This window comes from Bactrocera oleae, chromosome 3 (assembly GCF_042242935.1).
Source record: "Bactrocera oleae isolate idBacOlea1 chromosome 3, idBacOlea1, whole genome shotgun sequence".
Lineage (NCBI taxonomy): Eukaryota > Metazoa > Arthropoda > Insecta > Diptera > Tephritidae > Bactrocera > Bactrocera oleae.
The window spans coordinates 76,803,119-76,818,015 of NC_091537.1; the positions used below are offsets into that span (position 1 = coordinate 76,803,119).

Below are 14,897 nucleotides of genomic sequence, written 5' to 3' on the forward strand. Positions count from 1 at the left end.
ACTGTTTAACTGTTTCTGCGCCTTTCAATATATTTAATATGTATTATTTTCTTAATAGTCTATGCCAAAATTCAGGTAAAGATACTTTATCTTAAATATTCTAAGTTGCACGTATATGAAGACGCAGGCGTGAACTAGCAATAGTAAACATAATGATAGATTGTACTGACACTATTTCATATTACTGTTGCACATATGTACATATGTACTAACTCATTATGTATTGTGTCACTTATGCAGTTCCCAATTCCTATGATATATATTTATATATGTATAATATATATTTATATATGTATATGTATGTATATAAATATATATAAAAATGTTTTTTTTTGTTAAAGAAACTAAAACAACAATAATAAAAAGGTAATTAAAACAAAAAGTTGTTGGGAGCCAACAACACGCGGTGTTCCCAAGCGGTCCCCCATCTAAGTACTAACCGCGCCCTTATCCCGACGCTGCTTAATTTCGGTGATCGGACGAGAACCGATGTATTCAGCGTGGTATGGTCGTTGGCATACTAATTTCCTAGAATTTGCCACTTGAGTACGTTACGTTTCACGTAAGAAAAGTGTCTGCAAATGAGATTAGGACTACAACTGGGGTATCTTTTTTATTCCATCTTTATCACAGTATTCATCGAATATTCTCCGACTCAACTGTTTAACTGTTTCTGCGCCTTTCAATATATTTAATATGTATTATTTTCTTAATAGTCTATGCCAAAATTCAGGTAAAGATACTTTATCTTAAATATTCTAAGTTGCACGTATATGAAGACGCAGGCGTGAACTAGCAATAGTAAACATAATGATAGATTGTACTGACACTATTTCATATTACTGTTGCACATATGTACATATGTACTAACTCATTATGTATTGTGTCACTTATGCAGTTCCCAATTCCTATGATATATATTTATATATGTATATGTATGTATATAAATATATATAAAAATGTTTTTTTTTTTTGTTAAAGAAACTAAAACAACAATAATAAAAAGGTAATTAAAACAAAAAGTTGTTGGGAGCCAACAACACGCGGTGTTCCCAAGCGGTCCCCCATCTAAGTACTAACCGCGCCCTTATCCCGACGCTGCTTAATTTCGGTGATCGGACGAGAACCGATGTATTCAGCGTGGTATGGTCGTTGGCATACTAATTTCCTAGAATTTGCCACTTGAGTACGTTACGTTTCACGTAAGAAAAGTGTCTGCAAATGAGATTAGGACTACAACTGGGGTATCTTTTTTATTCCATCTTTATCACAGTATTCATCGAATATTCTCCGACTCAACTGTTTAACTGTTTCTGCGCCTTTCAATATATTTAATATGTATTATTTTCTTAATTGTCTATGCCAAAATTCAGGTAAAGATACTTTATCTTAAATATTCTAAGTTGCACGTATATGAAGACGCAGGCGTGAACTAGCAATAGTAAACATAATGATAGATTGTACTGACACTATTTCATATTACTGTTGCACATATGTACATATGTACTAACTCATTATGTATTGTGTCACTTATGCAGTTCCCAATTCTTATGATATATATTTATATATGTATATGTATGTATATAAATATATATAAAAATGTTTTTTTTTTTGTTAAAGAAACTAAAACAACAATAATAAAAAGGTAATTAAAACAAAAAGTTGTTGGGAGCCAACAACACGCGGTGTTCCCAAGCGGTCCCCCATCTAAGTACTAACCGCGCCCTTATCCCGACGCTGCTTAATTTCGGTGATCGGACGAGAACCGATGTATTCAGCGTGGTATGGTCGTTGGCATACTAATTTCCTAGAATTTGCCACTTGAGTACGTTACGTTTCACGTAAGAAAAGTGTCTGCAAATGAGATTAGGACTACAACTGGGGTATCTTTTTTATTCCATCTTTATCACAGTATTCATCGAATATTCTCCGACTCAACTGTTTAACTGTTTCTGCGCCTTTCAATATATTTAATATGTATTATTTTCTTAATAGTCTATGCCAAAATTCAGGTAAAGATACTTTATCTTAAATATTCTAAGTTGCACGTATATGAAGACGCAGGCGTGAACTAGCAATAGTAAACATAATGATAGATTGTACTGACACTATTTCATATTACTGTTGCACATATGTACATATGTACTAACTCATTATGTATTGTGTCACTTATGCAGTTCCCAATTCCTATGATATATATTTATATATGTATATGTATGTATATAAATATATATAAAAATGTTTTTTTTTTTGTTAAAGAAACTAAAACAACAATAATAAAAAGGTAATTAAAACAAAAAGTTGTTGGGAGCCAACAACACGCGGTGTTCCCAAGCGGTCCCCCATCTAAGTACTAACCGCGCCCTTATCCCGACGCTGCTTAATTTCGGTGATCGGACGAGAACCGATGTATTCAGCGTGGTATGGTCGTTGGCATACTAATTTCCTAGAATTTGCCACTTGAGTACGTTACGTTTCACGTAAGAAAAGTGTCTGCAAATGAGATTAGGACTACAACTGGGGTATCTTTTTTATTCCATCTTTATCACAGTATTCATCGAATATTCTCCGACTCAACTGTTTAACTGTTTCTGCGCCTTTCAATATATTTAATATGTATTATTTTCTTAATAGTCTATGCCAAAATTCAGGTAAAGATACTTTATCTTAAATATTCTAAGTTGCACGTATATGAAGACGCAGGCGTGAACTAGCAATAGTAAACATAATGATAGATTGTACTGACACTATTTCATATTACTGTTGCACATATGTACATATGTACTAACTCATTATGTATTGTGTCACTTATGCAGTTCCCAATTCCTATGATATATATTTATATATGTATATGTATGTATATAAATATATATAAAAATGTTTTTTTTTTTGTTAAAGAAACTAAAACAACAATAATAAAAAGGTAATTAAAACAAAAAGTTGTTGGGAGCCAACAACACGCGGTGTTCCCAAGCGGTCCCCCATCTAAGTACTAACCGCGCCCTTATCCCGACGCTGCTTAATTTCGGTGATCGGACGAGAACCGATGTATTCAGCGTGGTATGGTCGTTGGCATACTAATTTCCTAGAATTTGCCACTTGAGTACGTTACGTTTCACGTAAGAAAAGTGTCTGCAAATGAGATTAGGACTACAACTGGGGTATCTTTTTTATTCCATCTTTATCACAGTATTCATCGAATATTCTCCGACTCAACTGTTTAACTGTTTCTGCGCCTTTCAATATATTTAATATGTATTATTTTCTTAATTGTCTATGCCAAAATTCAGGTAAAGATACTTTATCTTAAATATTCTAAGTTGCACGTATATGAAGACGCAGGCGTGAACTAGCAATAGTAAACATAATGATAGATTGTACTGACACTATTTCATATTACTGTTGCACATATGTACATATGTACTAACTCATTATGTATTGTGTCACTTATGCAGTTCCCAATTCTTATGATATATATTTATATATGTATATGTATGTATATAAATATATATAAATATATATAAAAATGTTTTTTTTTTTTGTTAAAGAAACTAAAACAACAATAATAAAAAGGTAATTAAAACAAAAAGTTGTTGGGAGCCAACAACACGCGGTGTTCCCAAGCGGTCCCCCATCTAAGTACTAACCGCGCCCTTATCCCGACGCTGCTTAATTTCGGTGATCGGACGAGAACCGATGTATTCAGCGTGGTATGGTCGTTGGCATACTAATTTCCTAGAATTTGCCACTTGAGTACGTTACGTTTCACGTAAGAAAAGTGTCTGCAAATGAGATTAGGACTACAACTGGGGTATCTTTTTTATTCCATCTTTATCACAGTATTCATCGAATATTCTCCGACTCAACTGTTTAACTGTTTCTGCGCCTTTAAATATATTTAATATGTATTATTTTCTTAATAGTCTATGCCAAAATTCAGGTAAAGATACTTTATCTTAAATATTCTAAGTTGCACGTATATGAAGACGCAGGCGTGAACTAGCAATAGTAAACATAATGATAGATTGTACTGACACTATTTCATATTACTGTTGCACATATGTACATATGTACTAACTCATTATGTATTGTGTCACTTATGCAGTTCCCAATTCCTATGATATATATTTATATATGTATATGTATGTATATAAATATATATAAAAATGTTTTTTTTTTTGTTAAAGAAACTAAAACAACAATAATAAAAAGGTAATTAAAACAAAAAGTTGTTGGGAGCCAACAACACGCGGTGTTCCCAAGCGGTCCCCCATCTAAGTACTAACCGCGCCCTTATCCCGACGCTGCTTAATTTCGGTGATCGGACGAGAACCGATGTATTCAGCGTGGTATGGTCGTTGGCATACTAATTTCCTAGAATTTGCCACTTGAGTACGTTACGTTTCACGTAAGAAAAGTGTCTGCAAATGAGATTAGGACTACAACTGGGGTATCTTTTTTATTCCATCTTTATCACAGTATTCATCGAATATTCTCCGACTCAACTGTTTAACTGTTTCTGCGCCTTTCAATATATTTAATATGTATTATTTTCTTAATTGTCTATGCCAAAATTCAGGTAAAGATACTTTATCTTAAATATTCTAAGTTGCACGTATATGAAGACGCAGGCGTGAACTAGCAATAGTAAACATAATGATAGATTGTACTGACACTATTTCATATTACTGTTGCACATATGTACATATGTACTAACTCATTATGTATTGTGTCACTTATGCAGTTCCCAATTCCTATGATATATATTTTTATATGTATATGTATGTATATAAATATATATAAAAATGTTTTTTTTTTGTTAAAGAAACTAAAACAACAATAATAAAAAGGTAATTAAAACAAAAAGTTGTTGGGAGCCAACAACACGCGGTGTTCCCAAGCGGTCCCCCATCTAAGTACTAACCGCGCCCTTATCCCGACGCTGCTTAATTTCGGTGATCGGACGAGAACCGATGTATTCAGCGTGGTATGGTCGTTGGCATACTAATTTCCTAGAATTTGCCACTTGAGTACGTTACGTTTCACGTAAGAAAAGTGTCTGCAAATGAGATTAGGACTACAACTGGGGTATCTTTTTTATTCCATCTTTATCACAGTATTCATCGAATATTCTCCGACTCAACTGTTTAACTGTTTCTGCGCCTTTCAATATATTTAATATGTATTATTTTCTTAATTGTCTATGCCAAAATTCAGGTAAAGATACTTTATCTTAAATATTCTAAGTTGCACGTATATGAAGACGCAGGCGTGAACTAGCAATAGTAAACATAATGATAGATTGTACTGACACTATTTCATATTACTGTTGCACATATGTACATATGTACTAACTCATTATGTATTGTGTCACTTATGCAGTTCCCAATTCCTATGATATATATTTATATATGTATATGTATGTATATAAATATATATAAAAATGTTTTTTTTTTTGTTAAAGAAACTAAAACAACAATAATAAAAAGGTAATTAAAACAAAAAGTTGTTGGGAGCCAACAACACGCGGTGTTCCCAAGCGGTCCCCCATCTAAGTACTAACCGCGCCCTTATCCCGACGCTGCTTAATTTCGGTGATCGGACGAGAACCGATGTATTCAGCGTGGTATGGTCGTTGGCATACTAATTTCCTAGAATTTGCCACTTGAGTACGTTACGTTTCACGTAAGAAAAGTGTCTGCAAATGAGATTAGGACTACAACTGGGGTATCTTTTTTATTCCATCTTTATCACAGTATTCATCGAATATTCTCCGACTCAACTGTTTAACTGTTTCTGCGCCTTTCAATATATTTAATATGTATTATTTTCTTAATAGTCTATGCCAAAATTCAGGTAAAGATACTTTATCTTAAATATTCTAAGTTGCACGTATATGAAGACGCAGGCGTGAACTAGCAATAGTAAACATAATGATAGATTGTACTGACACTATTTCATATTACTGTTGCACATATGTACATATGTACTAACTCATTATGTATTGTGTCACTTATGCAGTTCCCAATTCCTATGATATATATTTATATATGTATATGTATGTATATAAATATATATAAAAATGTTTTTTTTTTTGTTAAAGAAACTAAAACAACAATAATAAAAAGGTAATTAAAACAAAAAGTTGTTGGGAGCCAACAACACGCGGTGTTCCCAAGCGGTCCCCCATCTAAGTACTAACCGCGCCCTTATCCCGACGCTGCTTAATTTCGGTGATCGGACGAGAACCGATGTATTCAGCGTGGTATGGTCGTTGGCATATTAATTTCCTAGAATTTGCCACTTGAGTACGTTACGTTTCACGTAAGAAAAGTGTCTGCAAATGAGATTAGGACTACAACTGGGGTATCTTTTTTATTCCATCTTTATCACAGTATTCATCGAATATTCTCCGACTCAACTGTTTAACTGTTTCTGCGCCTTTCAATATATTTAATATGTATTATTTTCTTAATTGTCTATGCCAAAATTCAGGTAAAGATACTTTATCTTAAATATTCTAAGTTGCACGTATATGAAGACGCAGGCGTGAACTAGCAATAGTAAACATAATGATAGATTGTACTGACACTATTTCATATTACTGTTGCACATATGTACATATGTACATATGTACTAACTCATTATGTATTGTGTCACTTATGCAGTTCCCAATTCCTATGATATATATTTATATATGTATATGTATGTATATAAATATATATAAAAATGTTTTTTTTTTTGTTAAAGAAACTAAAACAACAATAATAAAAAGGTAATTAAAACAAAAAGTTGTTGGGAGCCAACAACACGCGGTGTTCCCAAGCGGTCCCCCATCTAAGTACTAACCGCGCCCTTATCCCGACGCTGCTTAATTTCGGTGATCGGACGAGAACCGATGTATTCAGCGTGGTATGGTCGTTGGCATATTAATTTCCTAGAATTTGCCACTTGAGTACGTTACGTTTCACGTAAGAAAAGTGTCTGCAAATGAGATTAGGACTACAACTGGGGTATCTTTTTTATTCCATCTTTATCACAGTATTCATCGAATATTCTCCGACTCAACTGTTTAACTGTTTCTGCGCCTTTCAATATATTTAATATGTATTATTTTCTTAATAGTCTATGCCAAAATTCAGGTAAAGATACTTTATCTTAAATATTCTAAGTTGCACGTATATGAAGACGCAGGCGTGAACTAGCAATAGTAAACATAATGATAGATTGTACTGACACTATTTCATATTACTGTTGCACATATGTACATATGTACTAACTCATTATGTATTGTGTCACTTATGCAGTTCCCAATTCCTATGATATATATTTATATATGTATATGTATGTATATAAATATATATAAAAATGTTTTTTTTTTTTTGTTAAAGAAACTAAAACAACAATAATAAAAAGGTAATTAAAACAAAAAGTTGTTGGGAGCCAACAACACGCGGTGTTCCCAAGCGGTCCCCCATCTAAGTACTAACCGCGCCCTTATCCCGACGCTGCTTAATTTCGGTGATCGGACGAGAACCGATGTATTCAGCGTGGTATGGTCGTTGGCATACTAATTTCCTAGAATTTGCCACTTGAGTACGTTACGTTTCACGTAAGAAAAGTGTCTGCAAATGAGATTAGGACTACAACTGGGGTATCTTTTTTATTCCATCTTTATCACAGTATTCATCGAATATTCTCCGACTCAACTGTTTAACTGTTTCTGCGCCTTTCAATATATTTAATATGTATTATTTTCTTAATAGTCTATGCCAAAATTCAGGTAAAGATACTTTATCTTAAATATTCTAAGTTGCACGTATATGAAGACGCAGGCGTGAACTAGCAATAGTAAACATAATGATAGATTGTACTGACACTATTTCATATTACTGTTGCACATATGTACATATGTACTAACTCATTATGTATTGTGTCACTTATGCAGTTCCCAATTCCTATGATATATATTTATATATGTATATGTATGTATATAAATATATATAAAAATGTTTTTTTTTTTTGTTAAAGAAACTAAAACAACAATAATAAAAAGGTAATTAAAACAAAAAGTTGTTGGGAGCCAACAACACGCGGTGTTCCCAAGCGGTCCCCCATCTAAGTACTAACCGCGCCCTTATCCCGACGCTGCTTAATTTCGGTGATCGGACGAGAACCGATGTATTCAGCGTGGTATGGTCGTTGGCATATTAATTTCCTAGAATTTGCCACTTGAGTACGTTACGTTTCACGTAAGAAAAGTGTCTGCAAATGAGATTAGGACTACAACTGGGGTATCTTTTTTATTCCATCTTTATCACAGTATTCATCGAATATTCTCCGACTCAACTGTTTAACTGTTTCTGCGCCTTTCAATATATTTAATATGTATTATTTTCTTAATTGTCTATGCCAAAATTCAGGTAAAGATACTTTATCTTAAATATTCTAAGTTGCACGTATATGAAGACGCAGGCGTGAACTAGCAATAGTAAACATAATGATAGATTGTACTGACACTATTTCATATTACTGTTGCACATATGTACATATCTACTAACTCATTATGTATTGTGTCACTTATGCAGTTCCCAATTCTTATGATATATATTTATATATGTATATGTATGTATATAAATATATATAAAAATGTTTTTTTTTTTGTTAAAGAAACTAAAACAACAATAATAAAAAGGTAATTAAAACAAAAAGTTGTTGGGAGCCAACAACACGCGGTGTTCCCAAGCGGTCCCCCATCTAAGTACAAACCGCGCCCTTATCCCGACGCTGCTTAATTTCGGTGATCGGACGAGAACCGATGTATTCAGCGTGGTATGGTCGTTGGCATACTAATTTCCTAGAATTTGCCACTTGAGTACGTTACGTTTCACGTAAGAAAAGTGTCTGCAAATGAGATTAGGACTACAACTGGGGTATCTTTTTTATTCCATCTTTATCACAGTATTCATCGAATATTCTCCGACTCAACTGTTTAACTGTTTCTGCGCCTTTCAATATATTTAATATGTATTATTTTCTTAATTGTCTATGCCAAAATTCAGGTAAAGATACTTTATCTTAAATATTCTAAGTTGCACGTATATGAAGACGCAGGCGTGAACTAGCAATAGTAAACATAATGATAGATTGTACTGACACTATTTCATATTACTGTTGCACATATGTACATATGTACTAACTCATTATGTATTGTGTCACTTATGCAGTTCCCAATTCTTATGATATATATTTATATATGTATATGTATGTATATAAATATATATAAATATATATATAAATGTTTTTTTTTTGTTAAAGAAACTAAAACAACAATAATAAAAAGGTAATTAAAACAAAAAGTTGTTGGGAGCCAACAACACGCGGTGTTCCCAAGCGGTCCCCCATCTAAGTACTAACCGCGCCCTTATCCCGACGCTGCTTAATTTCGGTGATCGGACGAGAACCGATGTATTCAGCGTGGTATGGTCGTTGGCATACTAATTTCCTAGAATTTGCCACTTGAGTACGTTACGTTTCACGTAAGAAAAGTGTCTGCAAATGAGATTAGGACTACAACTGGGGTATCTTTTTTATTCCATCTTTATCACAGTATTCATCGAATATTCTCCGACTCAACTGTTTAACTGTTAAACTGTTTCTGCGCCTTTCAATATATTTAATATGTATTATTTTCTTAATAGTCTATGCCAAAATTCAGGTAAAGATACTTTATCTTAAATATTCTAAGTTGCACGTATATGAAGACGCAGGCGTGAACTAGCAATAGTAAACATAATGATAGATTGTACTGACACTATTTCATATTACTGTTGCACATATGTACATATGTACTAACTCATTATGTATTGTGTCACTTATGCAGTTCCCAATTCCTATGATATATATTTATATATGTATATGTATGTATATAAATATATATAAAAATGTTTTTTTTTTTGTTAAAGAAACTAAAACAACAATAATAAAAAGGTAATTAAAACAAAAAGTTGTTGGGAGCCAACAACACGCGGTGTTCCCAAGCGGTCCCCCATCTAAGTACTAACCGCGCCCTTATCCCGACGCTGCTTAATTTCGGTGATCGGACGAGAACCGATGTATTCAGCGTGGTATGGTCGTTGGCATACTAATTTCCTAGAATTTGCCACTTGAGTACGTTACGTTTCACGTAAGAAAAGTGTCTGCAAATGAGATTAGGACTACAACTGGGGTATCTTTTTTATTCCATCTTTATCACAGTATTCATCGAATATTCTCCGACTCAACTGTTTAACTGTTTCTGCGCCTTTCAATATATTTAATATGTATTATTTTCTTAATAGTCTATGCCAAAATTCAGGTAAAGATACTTTATCTTAAATATTCTAAGTTGCACGTATATGAAGACGCAGGCGTGAACTAGCAATAGTAAACATAATGATAGATTGTACTGACACTATTTCATATTACTGTTGCACATATGTACATATGTACTAACTCATTATGTATTGTGTCACTTATGCAGTTCCCAATTCCTATGATATATATTTATATATGTATATGTATGTATATAAATATATATAAAAATGTTTTTTTTTTTTGTTAAAGAAACTAAAACAACAATAATAAAAAGGTAATTAAAACAAAAAGTTGTTGGGAGCCAACAACACGCGGTGTTCCCAAGCGGTCCCCCATCTAAGTACTAACCGCGCCCTTATCCCGACGCTGCTTAATTTCGGTGATCGGACGAGAACCGATGTATTCAGCGTGGTATGGTCGTTGGCATATTAATTTCCTAGAATTTGCCACTTGAGTACGTTACGTTTCACGTAAGAAAAGTGTCTGCAAATGAGATTAGGACTACAACTGGGGTATCTTTTTTATTCCATCTTTATCACAGTATTCATCGAATATTCTCCCGCTCAACTGTTTAACTGTTAAACTGTTTCTGCGCCTTTCAATATATTTAATATGTATTATTTTCTTAATAGTCTATGCCAAAATTCAGGTAAAGATACTTTATCTTAAATATTCTAAGTTGCACGTATATGAAGACGCAGGCGTGAACTAGCAATAGTAAACATAATGATAGATTGTACTGACACTATTTCATATTACTGTTGCACATATGTACATATGTACTAACTCATTATGTATTGTGTCACTTATGCAGTTCCCAATTCCTATGATATATATTTATATATGTATATGTATGTATATAAATATATATAAAAATGTTTTTTTTTTTGTTAAAGAAACTAAAACAACAATAATAAAAAGGTAATTAAAACAAAAAGTTGTTGGGAGCCAACAACACGCGGTGTTCCCAAGCGGTCCCCCATCTAAGTACTAACCGCGCCCTTATCCCGACGCTGCTTAATTTCGGTGATCGGACGAGAACCGATGTATTCAGCGTGGTATGGTCGTTGGCATACTAATTTCCTAGAATTTGCCACTTGAGTACGTTACGTTTCACGTAAGAAAAGTGTCTGCAAATGAGATTAGGACTACAACTGGGGTATCTTTTTTATTCCATCTTTATCACAGTATTCATCGAATATTCTCCGACTCAACTGTTTAACTGTTTCTGCGCCTTTCAATATATTTAATATGTATTATTTTCTTAATTGTCTATGCCAAAATTCCGGTAAAGATACTTTATCTTAAATATTCTAAGTTGCACGTATATGAAGACGCAGGCGTGAACTAGCAATAGTAAACATAATGATAGATTGTACTGACACTATTTCATATTACTGTTGCACATATGTACATATGTACTAACTCATTATGTATTGTGTCACTTATGCAGTTCCCAATTCCTATGATATATATTTTTATATGTATATGTATGTATATAAATATATATAAAAATGTTTTTTTTTTGTTAAAGAAACTAAAACAACAATAATAAAAAGGTAATTAAAACAAAAAGTTGTTGGGAGCCAACAACACGCGGTGTTCCCAAGCGGTCCCCCATCTAAGTACTAACCGCGCCCTTATCCCGACGCTGCTTAATTTCGGTGATCGGACGAGAACCGATGTATTCAGCGTGGTATGGTCGTTGGCATACTAATTTCCTAGAATTTGCCACTTGAGTACGTTACGTTTCACGTAAGAAAAGTGTCTGCAAATGAGATTAGGACTACAACTGGGGTATCTTTTTTATTCCATCTTTATCACAGTATTCATCGAATATTCTCCCGCTCAACTGTTTAACTGTTAAACTGTTTCTGCGCCTTTCAATATATTTAATATGTATTATTTTCTTAATAGTCTATGCCAAAATTCAGGTAAAGATACTTTATCTTAAATATTCTAAGTTGCACGTATATGAAGACGCAGGCGTGAACTAGCAATAGTAAACATAATGATAGATTGTACTGGCATTATTTCATATTACTGTTGCACATATGTACATATGTACTAACTCATTATGTATTGTGTCACTTATGCAGTTCCCAATTCCTATGATATATATTTATATATGTATAATATATATTTATATATGTATATGTATGTATATAAATATATATAAAAAGGTTTTTTTTTGTTAAAGAAACTAAAACAACAATAATAAAAAGGTAATTAAAACAAAAAGTTGTTGGGAGCCAACAACACGCGGTGTTCCCAAGCGGTCCCCCATCTAAGTACTAACCGCGCCCTTATCCCGACGCTGCTTAATTTCGGTGATCGGACGAGAACCGATGTATTCAGCGTGGTATGGTCGTTGGCATATTAATTTCCTAGAATTTGCCACTTGAGTACGTTACGTTTCACGTAAGAAAAGTGTCTGCAAATGAGATTAGGACTACAACTGGGGTATCTTTTTTATTCCATCTTTATCACAGTATTCATCGAATATTCTCCCGCTCAACTGTTTAACTGTTAAACTGTTTCTGCGCCTTTCAATATATTTAATATGTATTATTTTCTTAATAGTCTATGCCAAAATTCAGGTAAAGATACTTTATCTTAAATATTCTAAGTTGCACGTATATGAAGACGCAGGCGTGAACTAGCAATAGTAAACATAATGATAGATTGTACTGGCATTATTTCATATTACTGTTGCACATATGTACATATGTACTAACTCATTATGTATTGTGTCACTTATGCAGTTCCCAATTCCTATGATATATATTTATATATGTATAATATATATTTATATATGTATATGTATGTATATAAATATATATAAAAATGTTTTTTTTTTGTTAAAGAAACTAAAACAACAATAATAAAAAGGTAATTAAAACAAAAAGTTGTTGGGAGCCAACAACACGCGGTGTTCCCAAGCGGTCCCCCATCTAAGTACTAACCGCGCCCTTATCCCGACGCTGCTTAATTTCGGTGATCGGACGAGAACCGATGTATTCAGCGTGGTATGGTCGTTGGCATATTAATTTCCTAGAATTTGCCACTTGAGTACGTTACGTTTCACGTAAGAAAAGTGTCTGCAAATGAGATTAGGACTACAACTGGGGTATCTTTTTTATTCCATCTTTATCACAGTATTCATCGAATATTCTCCCGCTCAACTGTTTAACTGTTAAACTGTTTCTGCGCCTTTCAATATATTTAATATGTATTATTTTCTTAATAGTCTATGCCAAAATTCAGGTAAAGATACTTTATCTTAAATATTCTAAGTTGCACGTATATGAAGACGCAGGCGTGAACTAGCAATAGTAAACATAATGATAGATTGTACTGGCATTATTTCATATTACTGTTGCACATATGTACATATGTACTAACTCATTATGTATTGTGTCACTTATGCAGTTCCCAATTCCTATGATATATATTTATATATGTATAATATATATTTATATATGTATATGTATGTATATAAATATATATAAAAATGTTTTTTTTTTGTTAAAGAAACTAAAACAACAATAATAAAAAGGTAATTAAAACAAAAAGTTGTTGGGAGCCAACAACACGCGGTGTTCCCAAGCGGTCCCCCATCTAAGTACTAACCGCGCCCTTATCCCGACGCTGCTTAATTTCGGTGATCGGACGAGAACCGATGTATTCAGCGTGGTATGGTCGTTGGCATATTAATTTCCTAGAATTTGCCACTTGAGTACGTTACGTTTCACGTAAGAAAAGTGTCTGCAAATGAGATTAGGACTACAACTGGGGTATCTTTTTTATTCCATCTTTATCACAGTATTCATCGAATATTCTCCCGCTCAACTGTTTAACTGTTAAACTGTTTCTGCGCCTTTCAATATATTTAATATGTATTATTTTCTTAATAGTCTATGCCAAAATTCAGGTAAAGATACTTTATCTTAAATATTCTAAGTTGCACGTATATGAAGACGCAGGCGTGAACTAGCAATAGTAAACATAATGATAGATTGTACTGGCATTATTTCATATTACTGTTGCACATATGTACATATGTACTAACTCATTATGTATTGTGTCACTTATGCAGTTCCCAATTCCTATGATATATATTTATATATGTATAATATATATTTATATATGTATATGTATGTATATAAATATATATAAAAATGTTTTTTTTTTGTTAAAGAAACTAAAACAACAATAATAAAAAGGTAATTAAAACAAAAAGTTGTTGGGAGCCAACAACACGCGGTGTTCCCAAGCGGTCCCCCATCTAAGTACTAACCGCGCCCTTATCCCGACGCTGCTTAATTTCGGTGATCGGACGAGAACCGATGTATTCAGCGTGGTATGGTCGTTGGCATATTAATTTCCTAGAATTTGCCACTTGAGTACGTTACGTTTCACGTAAGAAAAGTGTCTGCAAATGAGATTAGGACTACAACTGGGGTATCTTTTTTATTCCATCTTTATCACAGTATTCATCGAATATTCTCCCGCTCAACTGTTTAACTGTTAAACTGTTT

At 33.3% G+C, this 14,897-nt stretch overlaps 1 protein-coding gene and 23 pseudogenes across 1 annotated transcript in view; 1 reads left to right on the forward strand and 23 right to left on the reverse strand.

Moving 5' to 3' along the window:
- The window catches only part of mib2 (mind bomb 2), a 260,282-nt gene that overhangs the window by 204,585 nt on the left and 40,800 nt on the right, over window positions 1-14,897 (forward strand). The window lies entirely within an intron of this gene.
- LOC138856766 (5S ribosomal RNA) lies at window positions 392-517 on the reverse strand (annotated as a pseudogene).
- LOC138856767 (5S ribosomal RNA) lies at window positions 1,032-1,157 on the reverse strand (annotated as a pseudogene).
- LOC138856768 (5S ribosomal RNA) lies at window positions 1,671-1,796 on the reverse strand (annotated as a pseudogene).
- LOC138856769 (5S ribosomal RNA) lies at window positions 2,310-2,435 on the reverse strand (annotated as a pseudogene).
- LOC138856770 (5S ribosomal RNA) lies at window positions 2,949-3,074 on the reverse strand (annotated as a pseudogene).
- Window positions 3,599-3,724, reverse strand: LOC138856771 (5S ribosomal RNA; annotated as a pseudogene).
- LOC138856772 (5S ribosomal RNA) lies at window positions 4,238-4,363 on the reverse strand (annotated as a pseudogene).
- On the reverse strand, window positions 4,876-5,001 carry LOC138856774 (5S ribosomal RNA; annotated as a pseudogene).
- LOC138856775 (5S ribosomal RNA) lies at window positions 5,515-5,640 on the reverse strand (annotated as a pseudogene).
- Window positions 6,154-6,279, reverse strand: LOC138856776 (5S ribosomal RNA; annotated as a pseudogene).
- On the reverse strand, window positions 6,801-6,926 carry LOC138856777 (5S ribosomal RNA; annotated as a pseudogene).
- On the reverse strand, window positions 7,442-7,567 carry LOC138856778 (5S ribosomal RNA; annotated as a pseudogene).
- Window positions 8,082-8,207, reverse strand: LOC138856779 (5S ribosomal RNA; annotated as a pseudogene).
- LOC138856830 (5S ribosomal RNA) lies at window positions 8,721-8,846 on the reverse strand (annotated as a pseudogene).
- LOC138856780 (5S ribosomal RNA) lies at window positions 9,369-9,494 on the reverse strand (annotated as a pseudogene).
- LOC138856781 (5S ribosomal RNA) lies at window positions 10,016-10,141 on the reverse strand (annotated as a pseudogene).
- On the reverse strand, window positions 10,656-10,781 carry LOC138856782 (5S ribosomal RNA; annotated as a pseudogene).
- On the reverse strand, window positions 11,303-11,428 carry LOC138856783 (5S ribosomal RNA; annotated as a pseudogene).
- LOC138856785 (5S ribosomal RNA) lies at window positions 11,941-12,066 on the reverse strand (annotated as a pseudogene).
- On the reverse strand, window positions 12,607-12,732 carry LOC138856786 (5S ribosomal RNA; annotated as a pseudogene).
- LOC138856787 (5S ribosomal RNA) lies at window positions 13,274-13,399 on the reverse strand (annotated as a pseudogene).
- Window positions 13,941-14,066, reverse strand: LOC138856788 (5S ribosomal RNA; annotated as a pseudogene).
- Window positions 14,608-14,733, reverse strand: LOC138856789 (5S ribosomal RNA; annotated as a pseudogene).